Raw genomic sequence first — 23,601 nt, 5'->3', positions numbered from 1 at the left:
TGACTTGTTTTATGGTTATTTCTAAAAATCTTCTCTGATGCTTTCTTGCCTTTCTGTCTTTCATGGTGTGCTGGTTTTCTTTAGTGATATATTTGGATCTTTTGTATATTTATTAATGGTTTTTGCTTTGTGGTTACCATTGGTTTTGTATATAATATTTTCTGCATATCACAGTCTATATTGAGTTGATGGTCATTTAAGTTTGAACCCATTCTTTACTCATCTCCTCCCCACATTTTAGGTGTATGGTGTCATATTTTACATACTTTCATTTTGTGAGTTCCTTGATTGATGTTTTACAGAAACCTTCATACCGTGATTTTTGGTCTCTCCTTTCCACTTAAAGAGTCCTCTGTAATATTTTATGCAGGGCAGGTTTACTGGTCATGAATTCCTTTAGTTTTTGTCTGGGAAACTCTTCTCTCTCCTTCTCTTCCCAGATGTTAGCCTTGCTGGATAGAGTATTCTTGGCTGCAGGTTTTTCCCATTCAGCACTTTGAATTTATCATGCCACTCCTTTCTGGCTTGGAAAGTTTCTGCTGAAAAATCCCGATAACCTATTGGGGTTTCCTTTGTGTGTAGCTGTTTTCTCTTCTCTTGCTCCTTTTAATGTTTTTCCTTTTATCACCATATTTTGCCATTTTAATGACAATATGTCTTGATGTGGATCTGCTTTTATTGATTTTGTTGGGGGTTCTCTGGGCCTCCTGGATCTGGATATCTGTTTCCTTCTTCAGATTAGGGAAGTTTTCAGCTATTATTTCTTCAAATAAATTCTCTGCCCTCTTTTCTCTCTCTTCTTCTGAGGCTCCTATAATACTAAAGTTATTAAGTTTCACAGAGTCATTGAGTTCCCTAACTCTATTCTTGTTTTTTTTGTAATTCTTTTTTCTCTCTTTTGTTCACCTTGATTACTTTCCACTGCTCTGTCTTCTAGGTCATTAATTCATTCCTTTGCTTCTTTTATGAACAGCCTGCTGTTCATTCAATCAAGTGTGTTTCTCATGTGCCCTCTACCTCTATGTTATTACTTATCTGTGTATTAATGTAATGGTCTCATGATGTTCTCCACTCTTCTCAAGTCCAGTGAATATCCTTATGATTACTGCTTTAAATTCTCCATCAGGCATGTTATTTATATCTGTTTTGCTTGTATATCTGGCCATGACCTTGTCCTTTTGTTCATTTGGGAGAAATTCCTCTGTCCTTTCATTTTGTGTAAGTCTCTGTGCCTGTTTCTGTGTTAGGAAAGTCAGGGTTCTTGAGTGTAATGATTTATGAAGAAGACATCCTGGAGTGCCCTGCTGTGTAGTGTCCCCTGTTCCCCAGGGCCTGGCACTTCTGTGAGTGTCTCCAGTATGTGTTGCATATGCTCTGCTGTTGTGTTGTCACCACTTTATCCTTCAGGCCAGTTATCTGCAGAGGTTCTCTTTCCCTGCTGTGGGCAGCGTTTTGAACCCTGGCCTGAATGTGATGTGTTTTAACTAGGTGTTCTTTTGTGGAATGAGACCTGTCACCTCCTCCATCAGGACCAAGGCCTTGCAAAACTCCCAGGTTGGGAGACAGGATGTGGGCAGGGGTTTGGGCCTGTCTTTTGGGGGTGGGGCCTGCTGCACTGGGACTGAGGCAAGTGAGACTGGGAAGGGTAGTTCCACCAGAGTATGGGGAGTGGGGTTTGGTGTAAGCAAGTTAGGTAGCAAGTGTTTGTGCTTCTCTGGTTCCTGCAGGTGGCTCTGTGTTTATGCTAAGGGGTGGGGAAGGGAAATGGTGCCTGCCAATTCCTTTATTCCCAGAGGGGTCTCTGTGAATGTTGACTCTGTGGGATAAGCTTCTGAGATGAGCAAGTAACCTCCTCATTGTGTGCCCCAGGCACTCTTCAGATCACTGTTTTAATGCTGTACTTCACAGGCTGTTTGCCCTGCCTTTTCTCCAAGAGCAGCCCCAGTGCCTGCAAGCTCTCCCATAGCCAAGCATGGTGACCTTTAAAATTCCTGACTTTAAGCCCTGCTGGTTGCAAGAACTCATGAAATTCGGGCCCTCTCACTTTCTAAGCCAATTGCTATGGGCATTTGTCTTCCCTTTGCACTCCCCTGTATGTTAGTCTGTCTCTTTCCCTCCTCTGTGACCATGATTCCCTCCCCACCTCTGTGGCCATTATATGTTTCCCCAGTTAGCATCTCCACTCTCCTAGCCTCCTCGATGTGGCCTCTTCTCTACCTTTAGTTGTGGAGTTTGTTCTACTGGTCTTCAGATCAATTTCTGGGGAATTTTGGGTGATTTGATAAGTCATCTAGTTGTATTTGTGGGATGAGGTGAGCCTAGGGTCCTCATATTCAGCCACCATCTTCCACTCCATGGAGCCACTTGAGATGGTCATATGATTTTTATCCTTCATTTTGTTAATGTGGCATATCACATTAATTGATATGTGAATATTGAACCAGCCTTCCATCCCTGGAGTAAATCCCACTTGATCATGGTGAATGATCCTTTTAATGTATTGTTGAATGCAATTTGCTAATACTTTGTTGAGGATTTTTGCATGTATGTTCATCAGGGATATTGGCCTGTAGTTTTCTTTTTTGCAGTGTTCTTGTCTGGTTTTGGCATCAGGGTAATGCTGGCCTCATAGAATATATTTGGAAACTTCCTTTTCTGCTTTTTAGAATAGTTTGAGGAGAATAGGTATTAACTCTATTTTCTTTTAAAGGTTTATTTTATTTATTTTAGGGAGAGAATGCTCAAGCAGGGGGAGGGGCAGAGGGAGAGGGAGAGAGAATCCTCACGCAGACTCCTTGCTGATCATGGAGCCCAACGTGGGGCTCAGTCTCAGGACCCTGAGATCATGACCTGAGCTAAAAATCAAGAGTCCACCACTTAACTGACTCAGCCACCCAGAACCCTCCTCCCCCCCAACTCTTTTTGAATTGATAAAATTAACCTGTGAATCCATCTGGCCATGGGCTCTTGTTTTTTTGGAGTTTTTGCTTACTGATTCATTTTTGTTCCTAGTAATTTGAATGTTCAGGTTTTCTATCTCTTCCTGATTCAATTTTAGAATATTCTAGGAATTTATCCATTTCTTCTCCATTATCCAGTTTGTTGGCATATAATTTTTTATAGTAGTCTCTTATAATCCCTGTATTTCTGTGGTGTTGGTAGTTACTTCTTTTCTTTCCTTTTTGATTATATTTATTCAGGTTCTCTCTCTTTTTTTCCTTCATTGGCTTAAGGTTTATCAATTTTCTTTATCTTTTCAAAGAAGCAGCTCTTGGTTTCATTGATCTTTTCTTTTTTTTTTTTTTGGTCTCTATTTCATTTATTTCTTCTCTGGTTTTTATTATTTCTTTCCTTCTACTAAATTAGAGCTTTGTTTCTCTTTTTCTAGTTCCTTTGGTGTAAGGTTAGATTGTTTAATATTTTTCTTATTTCTTGAGGTAGGCCTGTATCATGAATTTCCTGTTAGAACTGCTTTTGCTGCATCCTGAAGATTTTGGACCATAGTGTTTCTATTTTAATTTGTCTCCATGTATTTTTTTATTTCCTCTTTGATTTGTTGTCTCATTCATTGTTTTGTAGCATGTTATTTAGCTTCTGCATGTTAGTGTTTTTCCTTGCGATTGATTTCTAGTTTCATACCATTGTGGTTAGAAAAGATGCATGCTTTGACCTCAGTCTTCTTAAATTTATTAAGACTTGTTTTGTTACTTAACATGTGATTCTGGAGAATTCCATGTGCATTTGAAGAGAATGTGTTTTCTCTTGTTTTTGGATTCAAGATTTATATTATGTTAAGTTCATCTGGTCTAATGTGTTGTTCAAAGGCACTGTTTCTGTATTGATTTTCTGCTTGAATGATCTGTCCATTTATGTAAATGGGATGTTAAAGTCCTCTACTACTTTGTATTTCTTTTAGTTTTTCTCTTTATGGCTGTTAATATTTGCTTTATGTATTTAGTTGCTCTAATGTTGGTTTCATAGATATTTACAATTGTAATATTCTCTTGTTGGACTGATTCCTTTATCATTATAGGGGCATGGGACATTCTTTGGGTCTTGTTACAGTCTTTGTTTTAAATTCTGTTTTGTCTGATACAAGTATTACTACCCTGGCTTTTTTTTTTTTTTTTTTTTTTTTTTTTGCTTCCTTTTGCATGCATTCTTTTCCATCCTCTCACTTGCAATTTGTATGTGTCTTTACACCTGATGTGAGTCTCTTGTAGGCAGCATATATATGGGTCTTTTTTTTTTTATCCATTCTGCCATCCTGTGTCTTTTGATTTGAGTGTTTAGACCATTTACACGTAAAGTAATTATTATTATTTTTTTTAAGATTTTATTTATTTATTTGACAGAGAGAGAAAGGGAGAGAGCGAGCATAAGCAGGGGGAGCAGCAGAGGGAGAAGCAGGCTCTCCACTGAGCAGGGAGCCCGATGTGGGACTCGATCCCAGGACCCTGGGATCATGACTTGAGCCGAAGGCAGACGTTTAACCAACTGAGCCACCCAGGCGTCCCTAAAGTAATTATTGATAGGTATGTATACTGCAGTTTTGTTAATTGTTTTCTTATTTTTGTGGTTCTTCTCTGTTCATTCTTTTCTTTCCCTCTTTCCTTGTGATTGATGATTTTCTTCAGTGTTATGCTTTCTTATCTTTATTTTTTGTGTATCTATTATAGGTTTTGGGTTTGTGGTTACCATGAGGTTTATATTATAACATCCTAAATATATATAGTAGTCTATATTAAGTTGATGGTCAATTAAGTTCAAACACATTCTAAAAGAAATTTTATTTTACACCCCCTCCATGTTTTATGTATATGTTATCATATTTTACATCTTTTTATTCACAGTTTTCTTACTTCTAATTATAACCTTCTCTTTTTCATTTAAAGAAGTGCCTTTAACGTTTCTTATAAGGCTGGGTTAGTGGTGATGAATTCCTTTAACTTCTATTTTTCTGGGAAACCTTTTATTTCTCCTTCAATTCTGAATGATAACTTTGCTGGGTAGAGTATTATTGGTTGTAGGTTTTTTCTTTTCATCACTTTGTGTATATCATGCCACTCCCTTCTGGCCTGCTGAGTTTTTGCTGAAACATCAGCTGAAAGCCTTATTTGGTTTCCATTGTTCATAACTATGTGCTTCTCTCTTGCTGCTTTTAGAATTCTTTCTTTAATCTTTGACATTTTAATTATTATATGTCATGGTGTGGAACTCCTTGGGTTCAGCTTGTTAGGAACTCTGTGCTTCCTGAATCTGGATGTGTGTTTCCTTCCCCAGGTTAGGGACGTTTTCAGCTATTATTTCTTCAAATAATTTTTCTGCCCCTTTGTCTCTCTCTCCTTATTCTGGGACCCCTATAATGCCAATGTTTTTGTTTACTTGATATTGTCTAAGAGGTTCCTTTATCCTGTTTTCCTTCCTTTTTTTCTTTTTTGCTGTTTAGTTTGGGTGCTTTACATTACCCAGTCTTCCAGATAGCTGATCTGTTCTTCTGCATATTCTAATCTAGTGTTGATTCCCTTTAGTATATTTTTCATTTTAGTTATATTCTTCAGTTCTGATTGTAAAAAATATTTTCTGTGTCTTTGTTGATGTTATAAGTGAGTTCATCCACTCTTCTGTCTAGTCTGGTTAGGATCTTTATGATCATTTCTTTAAACTCTTTATTAGGCATATTTCTTAACTTTTTTTATTTCGTTGTTTTTTTTTTTTAAACTTTTTTGTCTTGTTCTGTCATTTGGAACATATTCCTTTGTCTCCTTGTATTGCTTGACTTTCTATGTTTGTTTCTGTGAATTAGGCAGAACAGCTACTTCTCATAAAGTTGAAGGAATGGTCTTATTGTATATCATCCTTTGTGTAGACTGTGGATGCCTGGTGACTTAGGTTGGTTGGCTGGAGCTGTGACTGGTGTGGGCTGGGTCTGCCCTGGTGAAATGGCTGGAGCTGAAGTTGGTGTGGGCCAGGGTGGTCCCAGGGCCCTCTGTACAGAGGATGCTGTAGCAGGACAGCTGATGCTGAAGTGGTTCAAACCAGGGGATTCTGAGGTTATCCATGTGGGGGTTGTCCTGGCAGGACAGCTGAAGCTGAAGTTAGTACAAGCCAGGGAGTCCTGGGGCTCTCTTCATAGAGGGCACTGTGATAGGATAGCTGAAGCTGAAGTGGGTGTCCTGGAGTGCTCAGTGCAGGGGCACCCAGGCAAAGTGGCTGGAGCCAAGGCAAGGTACACGTTGGTCCCAGGGCACTTGGTTTCTGTGGCACCCTGGTGGGGCAGCTGGAGCTGAATTGCACATGGGTTGGGGAGTTCTGGGGCACTCTGCATAGCACATGATCTGGCAGGGTTGCTGGATGTGAGGTGGGGCATGGATGGGTAGAGGTCCTGAGGTGCCCTGCACAGAGATGCCCTGGTAGGACATCTGTAGCTGAAGTGGTCTTGGGCCAAGATGCTCTTGGGACAGCTGGAGCCAAGGTGTGAACTGGGGTGTCCAGTAGTGCTGTGTGCCAGGGTTGCTTGTGCCAAGTTGTCTGGAGCCAAAGTGGCGTGGGCCTGGAGTGTTCCAGGGCGCTTTGGCCTGTGTCTTCTTGGTGAGATGCCTGGAGCTGTGATGGGTACTGGCCAGTAGTGTCCTGATGTGCACAGTGCTGAGGCCGCCTTAGTGGGATGGCTTGGGCTGGTGTGGGCTAGGGCCCCAGGGCTTGCTGAGGTGGTAGGCTGGCTAGGGTGCATGGACTCTTGTTCATGTCCATGTTATCAAGGTGGAGGGGAAAGTAAACTGTAGTGCTTGCCCGGCCTTCTGACCTGGAGAGAGTTGCAGTAGTTCCCCTGCCATTTGGCAGGGTTCCAGGGAGGTTCTTCCATATTCTAGCTGGCCTCTTAAACCACAGCTTTTGCTTTTTTTTTTTTCTTTTCCTGTGCCCCAGGTTATCTTGGGCTGGTATGGGCTTTGTGCCTAGGGCTTGCTGAGGCAGCAGGCTAGCTATGACATCTGGACCTTGCTCCAGTCTGTGCTATCAGGTGGGGGGGTTGTGTAAACTGGGGCACCTGCCAGCCCCTCTAACCCACAGAGAGTTCCAACAGCTCCCCCGCCATTTGGCAGGGTTCTATGCCTAGTTCCTTTATATTCTACTTGCCCTTTTAAACTGTGGCTTTTTTATTCTGTGCCCTAGGACAGATGAGTCTGTTCACAGTTCCTTAGTACCATCCACCCCCAACCCTCCACTCCCAACTGGAGTTTGCAGTGTTGGAGGGGGGTGATTACTTTATTACTTTATTACTGTGTCTCCTCTCGCCATTCTCTTATGTGGTCTCTATCTTTTGTTATGCAGAAGTTGTTCAGTCAGCCCTCAGTTCTTCAGGAGGAATTGCTCTGTATATAGGTATAGATTTGTGCCTGTGGAGGAGGTGAGTTCAACGTCTTCCTACATTGCCATCTTGGAATCAGCTTCTTCCCCCCCCCCCCCCAAATTTTAAACATATGTCAGGAACCCCATTTCTGGAAATTTTGTTATGTGTATAATAGAGTGAAGAAAATGTGGAGATACTTCAGAAAGAAAAGTTTTCAGTGATACAGAATGTTCATTACTTCATTAAGTATTTATTCATTCCTACTATGTACCAGATCCTACTAGTCATGGGAGGCACAATGGTGAGAAAAACAAACAGAAATGAGTCCTGACTTCCTGGAGCTCACAGACTAATGGGGGGTTAGAGTGGGGGGCAAACATACCTTAAACAATCACACACATATAAAATTGCAACTGAGAGGAACACTGCAGGAATGAGAAGCTCTTATTACTACTGAACCATCTTACTGGGGAATTTGACCTATTCTGAAAGTTTAGGAATGGCTTCTCTGAGGCATGGATGGTTGAACTTAAATTAAGCCTTCCATTCAGAAGGAACAGCATGTGTAAAAATCTTTTTGGTGAGAGGGAGCTTGGTGAATCAGGGATTGAAAGGCCATGATGCCTGGAATGCAGAGCAAAGGGGAGGGGTTGGTGTGAGAAGAGGCCATAAATCTAGTCTGTACAGATCTTTGAGCCCATGTTAAATGTTTTGTACTTTATCATAAGAGCCATTGAAGGATTTTAGTTAGAGAGAATCATGATGCATTTTGAAAAGGTCATGCTGGCTTTAGTGTGGAGAAAAGAAAAAGAAAATAGTGCCGGAGGGGTAGTCCAAGTGAGCAATAATAGTAGGTTGAATCTAGGGGTAGTGGGAATCGAAATGGAGGTAAGTGGTCAGAGTTGAAAATCAGCAATACTTGGCAATGGATTGAATATAGGAAACAGATGCATTTATGATTTACAAACCTGGATGAGTGGTGGCATTCGCAAAAAATACTAAGACCAAGTTTTGTGGAGGGAGAAGGGGGACGATCATGAGTTTAATTCTAAACATGCTGAATTGAGGTGTCTTGGAGATATCTAAGAGGAGACCTCAAATATGTATAAATCAGGAACTCCAAGGGGAAATGTGGACAAGAGATACACTGTAAATCATCTCTGTATAAATGGTAATTAAAGTCTTGAGCACTAAGGAATGGAAGAGATTGCCCATGTAGAGAGTTTAGGGTGAGAATATGGTGATGATATTTCCAGATACTTGGATAGTACTTGCTATGTGCCACACACTGTTCTAAGTGTGAACATAAGGTAGAGACTTGAGGAACATTGGCATTTCCTCATCTGTTAGAGATGGATGAGCCTTCAAGAGAGTATTGAGAAGGACTAGTCAGAGTGGTAGGTAGGAAATGAGAGGACTGTAGAAAGCCACTGAAGCCATTGAAAAAAAATTTTTCTTGAAGGAGGGAGTCCTGAGTATCAGTATGTTGAACATGTTAAGTAAGGGGCAGAAAGATGGATTAGTTATATGGAAATGATTGGTTACTTAGAATTATTTTTGTGGATTGATGGGCGCAGAATCCAAAAGCAAGTGGGGAAGGAAATTGAAATTGGGTCTTTACTTCACATTAAATGCAGAGATCAATTCCAGAACAGTCAGTATCCAGAATATAAAATGAATAATAATAAGAATAACCCAGTAGGAAAAGGTGCAAAGGTACAAAACAGGCATTTTATGGAAGAGGAAACATAGTCAACATATGTTGAACATATGTTTAAACTAATTAAGGATATACAAATCAAGACCACAGTGAGACTTCATTTGACAGTTGAGTGGCAAAAATTAATGAGTCGGATAATACTGATAGCAGGATTTCTCAAACTTTAACTTGAATCATTTAAAGAACATTGAAAAATGTACATTCTGATTCAGCAGATCTGGAGTGGGGCCTGAGATATACTGGCTTTCTAACAAAGTTCTAAATGATGCCTGTGCTGATGCTCTGTGGACCATAATTTCATTTGCAAGGTTGTCAAGGATAGAAGTCAGCAGACTCTCTTAAATATGACACGCTGAATGAGTATTAATTGGTACACAGTTTGGGAACTAGGTAGACATTACTAGTAAAGTTGAACACACACACACACTATAACCCTGTTGTTGATCCAAGAGGAACTCTTGCATATGTACACATATATGTAGCAGAAGATGTCAGATCTCCATCCATATCACTTTGGAACCCTTGACCATATTTGTGCATGTTGGTCCTGGTACTCTTTCATTCCCAGTAGCCACCACCTTTTTCTTTTGGTTGACAGGCTGTCCTAACACTGCCAGAACATTCTTTGTCTGCGTGCCCAAAAAGTTAGAAGTGCCTGGAAATTTATGTTCCCTAGGCTTATGTCCACTAGGGAGTTAGTGTTTCCATTTTGTTCAGATAAATACTCAGAGGTGGAATTGCTGAATCATGTTGTAGTGCTATTTAAAATTTTTTGAAGAACCTCCTCCTGTTTACTATAGTGGCTGCACCAATTTGTATTCCCACCAGCAGTGCACAGGGTTTTCCTTTCTCCATATCTTCACCAACACTTATTATTTCTTGTTTTTTATAATAGCCATTTGGACAGGCGTGAGGTGGTATCTCCTTTAGTTTGATTTGCATTTCCCTCATGATTAGTCATATTGAGCACTTTTTCATGTACATGTTGACTATCTGTATGTCTTTTTTGGGTAAGTGTTCAGGTCCTCTGCCCATTTTTTAATCAGATTGTTTGTTTTTTCTAACTATTGAGTTGCATGGGTTTCTTTAATATAAGTTTTTTATATTAACCCATTATCAGATAATATGATTTGCATATATTTCCTCCTATTTGGTAGGTTGCCTTATCATTTTGCTGATGGCTTCCTTTGCTGTGCAGAAGCTTTTTAGTAGTCCTCCTTGTCTAGTTTTGCTTTTATTGCCTTTGATTTTGGTGTCAGATCCAAAAATTCATCAAAGACAAATGTCAAGGAGCTTACCACCTGTGTTTTTTTTCTAGCAGTTTTATGGTTTAAGGTCTTACATTCAGGTCTCTAATCCTGAGTTAATTTTTGTGTAAGGTAGTGATCCAGTTTCATTTTTTTGCATGTGGCTATCTGATTTCCTCAACACCATTTATTAAAGATACTGTCCTTTCCCCGTTGTATTTATTGGCTCCTTTGTCATAAATTAACTGACCATATTTGTGTGTTTTTATTTCTGGGTTCTCGATAATGTTCCATTGAACTTTGTTTTTCCCCTGATATCATACTGTTTTGACTACTATACCTTTGTAGTTAGGGGGCACGAGGCCTCTAGGTTTGTTCTTCTTTTTCAAGATTGCTTTGGCTATTTGGGGTCTTTTATGGTTCTTTACTAATTTTAAGATTGTTCTGTTTCTGGAAAAAATGCCATTGGAATTTTAATAGGGATTGCGTTGAATTTGTAGATTGCTTTGGGTAGTGTGGACATTTTAATAGTCCACTGAGAGAGAGATCTCTCCAGATCCTTAAAGAATTATTGGGAACTGGGTCAAGCTAATATTGCTACCAGGGGATATGAGACCCCATAATGATTCTCATGTGAATATGGGGGCATATGGAGGCCAGGTGATAAATGGAGTCCTGGCTCAAGTCTGTCTCACAGCTGGGCTCACTGTATCTCTAGACTCACTGTGTAGTCATTTCCCTGTTCCTGAATGTGTAATCAGCATGGATATATTTAGTAATTGGCAGCACCATCATATTTAACCTATGGAATAAGAGCCCTTGTAGTAGGAAAGGACAGGTGGAAACTACTGGGACTGTTGCACAAAAAAGTAAATCAGAAGAAATAACATAGCCCAGTTGAATGGTAGAGATTAATGTTAGTCTTAAAGACTTAATGGTTGAGGGTGGTGATTCCTGTCTACTCGCACTTAATGAGATTTTCCCTGCAAAGGACAGATGGTAGGTGATGGTGAACACATTGGTGAACACATTTAACCAAGCAATTTCCTGACCATAGTTGCTGTATCAGATAAAATGTCTTTACTAGAGTAGAGCAACACGATCTGTGGCACTTCATATGCAGCTATTGATAATGAAGAATGAATGCCTTTTTAACTATCGGGAAGGGGTATCAGAAGCAGTTCACACATACTTAGCATGGACAGAAGTACACATTTATGGTCATGCCCTAGGGCTATATCAACTCCACTTCCCTCGGTTACAAGGTAGTCCAAAGGGACCTTGATTGTCTGGAAATTCAGCAAAACATCATGATCCACTATATTAATGACATCATGTTTGCTAATAACACTCTTTGACAATGTCCTACATTCCCTCGCCCCCTTATATTTTTATTGCATCTGTCTGGCAAATCATAAATTTACATGAACAGCTCTTGGCTTTCTCTGTGCTAACAGCGGAAGAGCTAAAGGCTGTGTTAGGAAGTCAGGTAAAAGGGAAAATTGGCTTTATGAGAAATTCATGACTGTCAACCTCAGATGGTGATTTTATTTTCTCTGTAGAGAACATGAGACACTCTACAGTCATCTCCAAGAGGGGCATTGGGGTTTGAGGAGAATAGAGGAGGTTTGAATTTGTCATGAGACAAAAAAGAAAAAAGAGAAAGTGAGGTGTTTAGAGGAAGGTAGTATAATTTGCCAGATAGTGTTGAGGGCCATGTTTGAAGATTATCTGCTACAAAGTTGAGGCATGCAGTATTCTATAATTATGTTTTTTCCCATTCTCAGTTTTGGAGATTTTCTGGAGTTAATAATTGCTTTGTTTTATATTTGTTTAGTTTGAGATATATCCATCAAAATTCTATGCCCCAAACTTTTTAACAGAACTCTAAAACTCCTCTCTGTAGCATGATCTTTGTTTGTTTGAGGTACCTTCCTAGTGCCTCCCTGCCTTGTTCCCTATCCACCTACTCCAGTCTGGACTGAAGGCTTTTTAGTGTGCTGCACAATTTTCAAACTAGGACTTTCCCTTACCACTGTCCTGGAAATTTCTTTTGGCTTTTTTCTGTCTTGGATGATCTATTATCCTAGCAGAGATTGTTGGTGGTTCTCTAAAGTCCATCATCCCCTCCTTTCATAGTAATAGAACCTTTTATTTTTAGTTTGACATATGGCCAACCACACCTCCCAAATTGCCTTGCAGCTAGGTGTAGTCATGTGACTAAATTCTAACCAGTGAAATAGAAGCATAAGTGTTTGGTTCACTGTAACTGTAGTACTTAACACAGTGATCAACCCAGATCCACAGTAAATATTTGTTCACTTACTAAATCAATATGTTGCCTAGCCTTGGAGCCCCTTGACAGTTCCTTGTCATCTCTTGACAGTTTTTCCTGCTTATTGAAATCTTACTATTCAAGCCTACTCTCTATATCCTGCAAGAAGTTTTCCTTGTCCCCACTCTTCCCCCATTAGGATTCTTTCTCCCGCGGAGCAGGGAGCCCGATGTGGGACTCGATCCCAGGACCCTGGGATCATGACCCGAGCCGAAGGCAGTCGCTTAACCAACTGAGCCACCCAGGCGCCCTAGGATTATTTCTTATATTAAAGTCTATACCCGAGTTGAGGAGTTATAACTGATAAGTGGTCTCTGTGTGCTTGCTATAATGGCTGGAGTGCTTTGATATGAAGGGTATTAAGTACTGTTCTGTGACATTTTTAGCACTGCTTACAACAAAAAGTTGATAAAGAGAAGGTCCTCTGGCTTGTAGGGAGAAAAATACTTGATATTGTATTAATTTAGTCTTTACTTGTCTCCATTGGGTTATAAGTGTAGATTGAGGGTCTTCTTTATTTTTTCACATTGTTTTGTCCTGTCTGGCATGATGACAGATTGATTTTGACAAAATTGAATTGTATGGGTGATAATTGGATTAAATGAGTATTGGGAACCTTCAGTAATTAAGGTTACTGATTTCCTGGAAGAAAAGGTCATTGAAGATTAACAAAAACTTCACAACTATTAATATCAATGAAGGTTTTTCTGGAGAGGGAAATAAAATTTTCAAATCACCGGCTTTGAAAACCATGAATGAAAATTATTAAAAACATGTTGAAAAGGGCCACAGTGAAGTTGAGGTTAAAGGAAAGTGTTTGAGGGGCGCCTGGGTGGCTCAGTCGTTAAGCATCTACCTTTGGCTCAGGTCATGATCCCAGGGTCCTGGGATCGAGCCCACATCAGGCTCCCTGCTCAGTGGGAAGCCTGCTTCTCCTTCTACCACTCGCCCTGCTTGTGTTCCCTCTCTCACTGTGTCTCTCTGTCAAATAAATAAATAAAATCTTAAAAAAATAAAAAGTGTTTGAGAGAACATATATATGCTTAAATCCTCTCAGATGCTTGTTTTCCACAGTAGCCTAAATTCCAGTCATACAGTTGATTAATCATGGAACACAAGGGGAATGAATTGAATGGTGTTAATGGTTAGAATATTGTGCTATGATGGCTCAGTTGTCCTTGCCACAAAAGTATCCGTGCTTGTTTGATCAGGCTGTTTGATAGGCGTGTTCTTGTTTAGGTATTTGACAGAATAGTAGACATTGGAGAAATGATTACTGTATTAAAAACAAAAACACACACACACACAAAAAAGAAACCCCCCAAAACACAAGTGATTCATATAATATATTGTAACATGTTCGTGAAATGATTCCATTGTAGAACTTCCCTTTTTTGACCAAATACATTGTACAAAAAAGAAAGGAAAAGTTATGGTATTGTAGCAAACAATAGGAAAATGGGGGAAAAATCCATTTACAGTAGTATCAAAGTATTCAAATATTTAAAAATAAATTTAACAGGGCGCCTGGGTGGTTCAGTCAGTTAAGTGTCTGCCTTTGGCTCAGGTCATGATCCCAGGATCCTGAGATCGAGTCCCGCATCCGGCTAGCCTGCTTCTCTCTCTACCTCTGTTGCTCCCCGTGCTTGTGCTCTCTCTCTCTCTGTCAAATAAATAAAATCTTTAAAAAAATAAATTTAACAGAAGTATCGATCTCTACATTTAAAGCTACAGAATATTGATTGAGAGAAAATAAAGATCTAAATGGAGAGATTTACTGTGTTCTTAGATTAAAAGATGCAGTATAGTTAAGATGTTAGTCTTCTTAAATTGACCTATATATAGATCCAGTCCAATCTCAATAAAAATTCCAATAGGTTTTTTTTTTATAAACATAGAAACTGATAAGCTGTTTTTAAAATTTATAGGGAAATGTAAACAACCTAGATTAGTCAAAAGTTTTATGTAAGGTGAACAAATTTGGAGAAATTACTACCTGCTTGCAGACTAATTGTAATGCAACAGTAATCAAGACAGTGTGGTATTACTGAAAGGATGGATATATAATACAGATCAGTGGAACTGAAGAGAGAACCCAGGAGTGGAACCACTCAAGAATGGTCAGTTGGTTTTTGATAAAGTTGCCTAGGCTATTGAATGAAGAAAGCAAAGTCTTCCAGAAATGGTGTTGCAACAACTGTATAGTCAGTCATATAGAAAAATGAACCTTGACCCTGACTTCACACCATACATAAAAATTAATTTGAAATGCATAAGATGTAAATATAAAAACTAAAATTATAAAACTTCTAGAAGAAAATACAGAAATAAAACTTTGTGACCTTGAGGTAGGCAGCAATTACTTAGGACACAAAAGGCAAAAATCAAACAAAAAAATGGTAAATTGGCTTTTATCAAAATAAAGAATTTTTGCTCCTTGAAAGATACTATTAGGAAAATGAAAGGCCAGAGACTAGGAGAAACTATTTGCAATACATATATATGAAAAAGGACTTGTATTCAGAATATGTAATAAGCTGTTACAACTAAAAAGAAGACAACCAAATAAAAAATGGCCAAAAGTTTTGATTAGACACTTCATAAAAGAAGTTTTATGAATGAGTGTAAGTACCTGAAAAGTTGCTCAGTAGCTTAAGTGATCAGGGAAATCCAGATTAAAACCATATTGAACCACAATGAGATAATACCACTATATATGCATTAGAACAGTAAAATGAAAAAGACTGATAATACCTATTGTTGAGTATACAGAGCAACGACAACTCTCATATGTGGCTAATGGGAATGTAAAATGTTAAAAGCCCTTTGAAAAACTGTTAGTATTACCTAATTTTTTTTTAAAGATTTTATTTATTTATTTGACAGCACAAGTAGGCAGAAAGGCAGGCAGAGGGAGAGTGAGAAGCAGGCTCCCCGCTGAGCAGGGAGCCTGACATGGGCCTCGATCCCACGACTCTGGGATCATGACCTGAGCCGAAGGCAGATGCTTAACCGACTGAGCCACCCAGGTGCCCCAGTATTACCTAACTTTTTAAAAAAGATTTATTTATTCTAGGGAGAGAGAGAGTGCATGAGCACGGGGGAAGGGGCAGAGGGAGAGAGGGAGAGAGAGAATCTCGCTGGGGGCTGGATCCCACAACCACAAGACCATGACCTGAGCCGAAACCAAGAGTTGGACACTCAACCAACTGAAACACCCAAGCACCCAATGAAGAACTGTTAGTAGTATCTTAAAAAGTTAAACATACACATACTGTACAACTCAGCCATTTTACTCCCAGATACTTTTCCAATATAATTAAAAATATGTGTCCACACACAGATTTGTACATTATTGTTCATAGCAGCTTTATTTATAGTACCCAGATTGTAAGCAACTATAAATACATTAATAAAAGAATGGATAAAAAACAAGTAGTATATACAATAGAACGGAATACTGCTCGGCAGTGCAAAGAACCAACTACTGGTACAATGGGTGAATTGCAAAGTAAGCTGAGTGAAATCAGCAGACCCCAAAGAGGACATACTGTGTGATTTTAGTTATATAAAATCCTAGAAAATGTAAACTCATCTCAAATGACAGAAAGCATAGGAGTAGCTGCCTGGGCCTGAGGGTAGATGGAGGGATGGACTACAGAGAGGCGCTGGAAAACTTCTAAGGGTGATGGAAATATTTCGTGTCTTGATTGTGGTGGCAGTTTTATGGGTATATATGTTTTCAGAATTAATCAAATTATACACTTTAAATAAATGAATTCTATACCTCAATAAAGTTGATAAAAGAGAAAGGGAGGATAGTAGTGGGGGGAGTATATGTATGAATTTTGAGTGAGAATACAACTTGGGGCACACTCTTTGGAGAATAGAATTTACTTCCGTTTGCACTAGAGGCACGATGTTCTCTTAATTAATAGTCCTGTAGTACCATGTCATGTATGTCATCTATTGTGACATTTGCCAAAACAACCAAAGTGATTATTTAGTTTTTAATTAGAAGCCTCTAAATTGTTTTCAACAGTGAATGAAAGCACTTTTATTTTAGTCTGAAGAGAAGTCTTTAGTATTTCTTCCTCAGAAAGCTTATGGGCTATCAAGGCTTCAAATAAATGGTGCTAATGTGGTGTTTAGAATATATCTTGAAGAGGCAGTTTCTTCCTTCCTGAGAGTGATGGAAATCTATGCTCTATCTTTAAATTATTTTAGCTAACATATTTATCTAAGTATCTTGGGTATTTTTGAAATTAATACCTACAGGAGTATAATAGGAATCATTTGTGTATTATCTTACTAGTGTTTTGAGTGATGTCTTATACTAACTTCTTATCTGCTAAAAGGGTATTATGTCACTAATTCTTAGTCCCTTTTCATAAATGTTAAGCCCTTGCCCCAGGGGAGAGTTTCACATCTTTTACACTGAGATTATTGGAAAGATAAGGCTTTTGAGGCCAGAAAGCCCTGGCTTCATGTTCTAACTGTAAATAGTTGACTGATTTTGGCAAATTACATTCCTCCTTTCAGCCTGTTTCCTCACTTGTAAAAGAGATTAACAGTTCTTAGAATTGCTGTAAGGATTAATAGCATTAAATGTACTAGTATAGTACCTGACACATAGTAGGTGCTTAGTAAGTGTTATTTCCATTCCTCCTGATAGGATTTCTGGTACTTCTGGTGCTTCTGGTATATTTTATCTGGAGTTCTTCCAGTGCCAGAAGCATTATGTTTTGTACTTCAGTATTTTCCACTTTTATTGATGTACCTTCTCAGCCTTATTTTTCAAGTCCTGTTTTTCAAATTTATCTATTCATCTTGATCTGAAACATATGGGTTATGAGCAATATGATTTTTGGTTTATTCACAAAATGTTAACCTTGATATCTGTCTCTGAGCATATCTCAGAGAGTAAAAGCTTATTCTGAAATCAGTGTCTTCTGTGTCTTTTGCATTCTTTACATCACTTTATTCCCTTTGGTTAAGGGGTCAGTTAGAAGTAAATATTTATGCCATTAGGTCATCAGGGAACTGGCAAGCCATCATGCAACTTTCCCATGGTTTCCCAGAGTCTGATTCATTTTAATCATACCTTTCCCTGTGGTTCTGTTGTACTGAGCTCAGATTAATCCTTGTGGACATGCTGTTCCACAGCTGGCAGCTTTTGTGCTCGTGGCCCAGGCTCCGTGGTCTGCCTTGACTAGTCTCTTGATATGCACATGAAGTCACTTCTAAAACTGGGTATCCCAGGTCTTAAACTTCATAGTGAGAGTGGGCTGGGGCTAGGAGTGAGACTATATTCCTACAGAATACTTCCACAGTGGTCCTGCTTTGCTTTCCGGCTTTTCACAACTGGGAACACAGCATATCAGTCTTGTGAGAGAGAAATGTGACCTAAGCTCCAAACTGAAAACAATCAAAGAGAAAACCAAAATAGCATAAAATATATTCTGTCATCTTTGAAAGAGTACCTATTGTCCAAAGCTCCAGCAATACCATTTTTATAGTTCATTCTTTAAATTTAGTTTTTATATGTAGCACACATCGAGAGTCATTTTCTGTTCCTCAGAGGGAATCACTTTAATTTCTGATTCATTTGATAGTAACCTCCTTATTTGTAATTAACATATATATATTTTTTTTACAGAATAAGGCATTATGTATCAACTTCCCACTAAGAAGATGAGGATTTCCTCTCTTTGAGCAGCAAGCACCTCTACCGCTGCTGCATGCAAGCACATTTCCCATTCCACCATTTCCCAATATACTTATATCATAATCAGCAGTTATCATATTATAATTACATAAACAGTACTCATACCTGAGCTGTGTTAGTATTTGATGGCTACTTTCCTTGCACAATATTTTGTTTTCCCTTGAATGGATAATCTTGTTTGTTTTAGTTTTCTGTGTTCTCAACAGTCATTAATCCCAAACCATTCCCAACTGTATAAATATCCTGTTAGTAGAGTTGACCCTTTTTTTTTTTTTTTTTTAAGATTTTATTTATTTATTTGAGAGAGAGCATGAGAGGGAAGAGGGTCAGAGGAAGAAGCAGACTCCTCGCTGAGCAGGGAGCCCGATGCGGGATTCGATCCAGGGACTCCAGGATCATGACCTGAGCCGAAGGCAGTCGCTCAACCAACTGAGCCACCCAGGCGCCCAGAGTTGACCCTTGAACAACATGGGGGTTAGGGGCACTGACCTCCCCCCACCACCCATGCAGTCAAAAATGCACATAAAACTTTTGACTTCCCCAAAACCTGGCTCCTAATAGTCTGCGGTTGACCAGAAACTTTACTGATAACAAGCAGTTGATTAACACATATTTTGTATGTTATATGTATTATATACTGTATTCTTACAATAAAGTAAGCTAGAAAAGAAAGTGTTATTAAGAAAATCATAAAAAGAGAAATACATTTATAGTACCTTATTGTATTTATCAAAAAAATCTGTGTGTAAGTGAACCTGCACAGTTCAGACTTGTGCTGTTCAAGGGCCAACTGTATATGCTGAAACACTGGGTAACTGATCAATTTTATGCTTTCAGTAAATCTTTCTAGTCTCCTGATCTGCTGCAGTCTTCACTGGTTGTCCTCTAGATTTGCTGCTTAGCTGTTTCTTGGGATCTTCCCTCAGTGACATCTTGTAAATTCCCTTTGCTTCACCTATCTGTTGGATCCCCTGTGGATCTCATGTCTTACTTTTTTTGATTTATAACGTCTTTGGTAGAACATGTCTTCAGGTAACTTCCTGAGAAAAGGTGCATAGGAGATAACATTTTTGAGACCTTCACTGTTTGTCTTTAATTCTTCCTAGTTGTTAAATTGAGTGTAGTATACTAGGTTAGGAATAATTTTTCCTCAGAATTTTGAAGGAATTGCTCAAGTGTCCTAAGTCTTACGGTGTTGATATTAAGAAGTTTTAAATAAAACCTGTTTCTTTGGTGTGTATATTTCCCTCTGGAAGTCAAGACCTTCTCTTTGCACAGTGTCGTAAGATTTTGTTATAGTGTGCTTTGGCATGGGTCTTTTTTTATCCATTGGTGGACCCTTTCAATATCACTCTTTTTGCCTTACTTTCTGTGTGCATTCCCCAGTTTTATATTGAAACTACATTTTAATTTTAGAAGCTTATTTTTAATTCCTAAGATTTTCTTTTCATTTTCTGAATATTCCTTATTAATAGCATCCTATGCTTGTTTCCTGGATGCAGTGTTTTCCCCTCTTCCTCTGAGCTTATTAACAATAGAAATTTTCTGCTCTAGGTACTCTCTTTCTCCAGGTTGCTTTACTTTTTGGATCCTTATTATATTAGATACTGTCCTCAAACCTTTTGTGATTTTTGGCAGTTTTCTTATACTTAACAGTGGGATATTAAAAAGCAGAATGGATTGAACTCAGGTCTGATCCACCTCCAGATCCAGTTGCTAATTTGCAGGAAATACTGAGGACAGAACATGTTGAATTGCACCATGAGTAGCACTTGGCAAAACCCAGTCTATGAAACACTCTACAGCCTCAACTGCCTGATTTCCTCAAGGAAGGAAAACTGTAGATTAAGAGAGACTTTAAAAACATGTTAAGTTTAAAAAGAGGGCAGACTGAACTTTGCATTTAAAAATGGTTAAAACAGTAAATTTTATGCTGTGTCTACTTTACCACAATTAAAAAAAAACCAACAGGGGCAAGACTAATTATAATATCTATAGGGCATGTGGAGGGGCTTCTGGTGTATGTGGCAAAATTCCATTTCTTCTTTTTTTTTTAAAGATTTTATTTATTTGACAGAGAGAGACACAGCGAGAGAGGGAACATAAGCAGGGGGAGTGGGAGAGGAAGAAGCAGGCTCTCCGCCGAGCAGGGAGCCTGATGCGGGGCTCGATCCCAGGACCCTGGATCATGACCTGAGCCGAAGGCAGACGCTAAACGACTGAGCCACCCAGGCGCCCCATAAAATTCCATTTCTTGACCTGGATGGTGGTTTTAAGAGTGTTAACCTTAAAATAAATCACTAAGCCATGTATTTGTTTTATGTGGGGTTTTTGTATCTATGTTTTATTTTAAAATAAAGAGTTTTTTAAAAAAATTTTAAAATAAATAGCTTTATGTACGTAGGTGGGCACTGTTGGCTGTGGTTCACTGTGGGGTGATGTGGACATTTTCACTGGCAGAATCCCCAAGTCAGTTTTTTTTAACTCCTCAGTTCTCAAGTATTTTGGTTTAGGGACCCCTTTACATACTAAAAAGATTAAGAACCCCAAAGTACTTGTTTATGTGGCTTACGTCTATTAGTATTTGCCATGATAGAAATTAAAACTGAATTTTAAAAATATTTATCCATCAAAAATAACAGTAAACAAGGGCGCCTGGGTGGCTCAGTTGTTGAGCATCTGCCTTTGGCTTGGGTCGTGATCCCAAGATTTATTCTGTCAAATAAATAAATAAAATCTTTAAAAAAAAAAAAAAGTAAACACATTTCATGTTAATATAAATATTTTTATGAGAAATGTTACTTTCAAAACCAAAAAATTGGAAGTGACATTATTGTAAATCTTTTCAATATCTAGCTTAATAGAAGACAGATGGACCCACATTCACTTCTGCTTTTAATATCTTGCAATATCACACATAGCGTAGCCTTTGAAAACTTGACACTTTTGAGAGGATGAGAGTGAAAAGGGCAAATAACATTGAAGTGTTACCTTACTCTCTGAGAGGATCTAGGGAATCTCAGGAGTTCTTGGATCATACCTTGGAGAACCAGTATTTTAGCTGGTTTTCTCTTGAGCTGGTCAGATTCTCCAGGAAGAGTCTACTGTCTGGCCCACTGGCTTTCAGCATTCTGGAACTGAAAGAGGGGGAGAAGGCTGTAAACCTTCACTTGATTACTCAGTTATTAGTATTCTATCACTATGGGTGCCTGATTGTCTCTCAGACCAGTCCAGAAAACTTGTGTTTTGCCATCTAGTCTTGTGTGCAAAGGATACAAGAGGATCAGAGAGTCCAGTTGCTTCTAAAACATATCTTCAACCAGTCTTGCTGTTTTAAACTCTGCCATCATCTTGACTTCCAAAAGTACTATGTACTCCTAATTCTAGAGTCTTTTTGGGCATCTGCCATAGAAATTGGGTTGTTGTTCAGTTTTCTCATTCTGGCCAGAATTTAGTTTTGAATCTGCTGTAAGTTAGGGCCCAGGTTCCATCTGTTTTCTACTGTCACAGTGTTTTTGCATTGGTCTCAGTCTCCTTTCTCTTTGTCCCTTTGGATTTATGCCTGAACAAACAAACATAACTCTTGAAGGGTTTTGTTTTTGTTGTTTAAGGATATAGTGGAGCTAAAAATGTGTGTTTAAGGTACCATCTGGAATTGGAAATCCCAGCAGTTCCATTTAGATGGATGTTTCTCTAGAACTTATTCACATTTTGGGGTAGTACATTATTTTCATGAGGTGAATGGACATTCGTGGGGAGAGTTTACCTCCTTCATCAGATAATCCTCTTTCCCACATTGGGAAGGGTTCTGGTGCTTACTATCTAGCGTCCTGGAGAGCCTGAGCAGATACTGTGCGTCTGCCTCTACGGAAGCAGTAACTACACTTCGGCAAAGTAAGACAAAGTTCCTAAATTCTCTTAAGGATAGTCTCACTGGCAGAGAACAGATATCTTACTAGTCTGTTGTTCTCATCAGGTACTATAAAGAACCACATGCAAATACCACTGTCTTTTCTGAAGGAAAATTATTTATTTACTAACTTCACAAAGATTCTTTGAGAACGCAACAAAGAACAGTTCTTAGAATCTACTGAGCAGGAAGAGAATTAGGATTTCTGATCCTCCTGAGACCGTGGTTCTTAAGAATCACTTTTGTGCCAGAATCATCAGGAGAGTTTTCTCAGTCTCAGATTGCTAGACCCCTCCCTCAGAGTCCGATTCAGTGGGTGTGTTGGAGGGTTCAAGAATTTGCATTTCCAGTAAGTTTCTGATGGTCTGTGGATCGCACGTGGAGAACTACTGCTCTGAGAAAAACTTCCCAAAAGAAGGAATTTAGTGAAAGCATGTTAATTTAAATATTTAACATGGAGTTGTTTCTCATGAAGTAGGCAAACTAAATCTTTAGATAAGATTTTAACATTAAGAACAGATCAATATGGGCAGTTGCAGTCTTGCTCTCCGAGTTCCTGTCTCCCTCCCCACGATGCCTGCCTGCCCAGATGGCCTCCCAGACCCGCAAAGGAGCCGAGCCCAGCGGGGGGTGCCGCCTGGGCCCCGAGGGCAAGAGGCTACAGGAGCCGATGACCCTCATGATGTCTGATGACACAGGAATTTCTGCCTTCCCTGAATCAAGCTTTTCACATGGGTGGGGCCATCCATGGAGCCCCTGGCCCGATTTCACAAAGACCTTAGGTACACGCTCTCCCTGGAGTTCCCCAGGGGGCTACCCTTATAACGTGCCCACGGTGAAGTTCCTCACAGCCTGCCACCACCCCAGCGTGGACACCCAGGGGAACATCTGCCTGGACATCCTGAAGGACAGGTGGTCTCTCCTGTATGATGTCAGGACCATCCTGCTGTTCGTCCAGAGCCTGCTAGGAGAACCCAACAGTGCTAGCCCTTTGAACACACATGCTGCCGAGCTCTGGAAAAACCCCACAGTGTTTAAGAAGAATCTTCAAGAAACCTACTCAAAGCAGGTCTCCAGCCAAGATCCCTGACTGTCCAGCCTCTCTTCTTGTGTTATCTTTTTATTTTCTTCATTTCTGTCTAGGACTCTGTATCTTAAGCTGTGGTGTCATTTTTGTTTTGTTTCTGTTTTTTAAATTAAGTCTCTGGTTGAGCCCTTGTGATGAATATATTAAATAAATACACTGGGTTTTTTTTTTTAAAACAAAACAAAAAAACAGATCAGTATGAATAAAACAGTATCACATGCTA

The 23,601-nt window shown here is 39.2% G+C and overlaps 1 protein-coding gene and 1 pseudogene across 5 annotated transcripts in view; both read left to right on the top strand.

Moving 5' to 3' along the window:
- The window catches only part of CBR4 (carbonyl reductase 4), a 124,875-nt gene that overhangs the window by 37,891 nt on the left and 63,383 nt on the right, over window positions 1-23,601 (top strand). Inside the window, exon 5 of one of the 5 annotated variants that reach the window (XR_010409628.1) lies at window positions 4,356-4,535. The exons of the other annotated variants lie outside the window; for them this stretch is intronic. The gene's annotated coding sequence lies outside the window, so the exon portion shown is untranslated. The remainder of the gene's footprint in view (window positions 1-4,355; window positions 4,536-23,601) is intronic. 5 annotated transcript variants of the gene reach the window in all.
- LOC129045966 (ubiquitin-conjugating enzyme E2 C-like) lies at window positions 4,549-23,601 on the top strand (annotated as a pseudogene).

Source organism: Mirounga angustirostris, unplaced genomic scaffold (genome assembly GCF_029215605.1).
Source record: "Mirounga angustirostris isolate CCGP_5_RB_7025 unplaced genomic scaffold, mMirAng1.0.hap1 SCAF_2, whole genome shotgun sequence".
Taxonomy (NCBI): domain Eukaryota; kingdom Metazoa; phylum Chordata; class Mammalia; order Carnivora; family Phocidae; genus Mirounga; species Mirounga angustirostris.
This window is presented reverse-complemented; position numbering and strand designations above follow the sequence as displayed.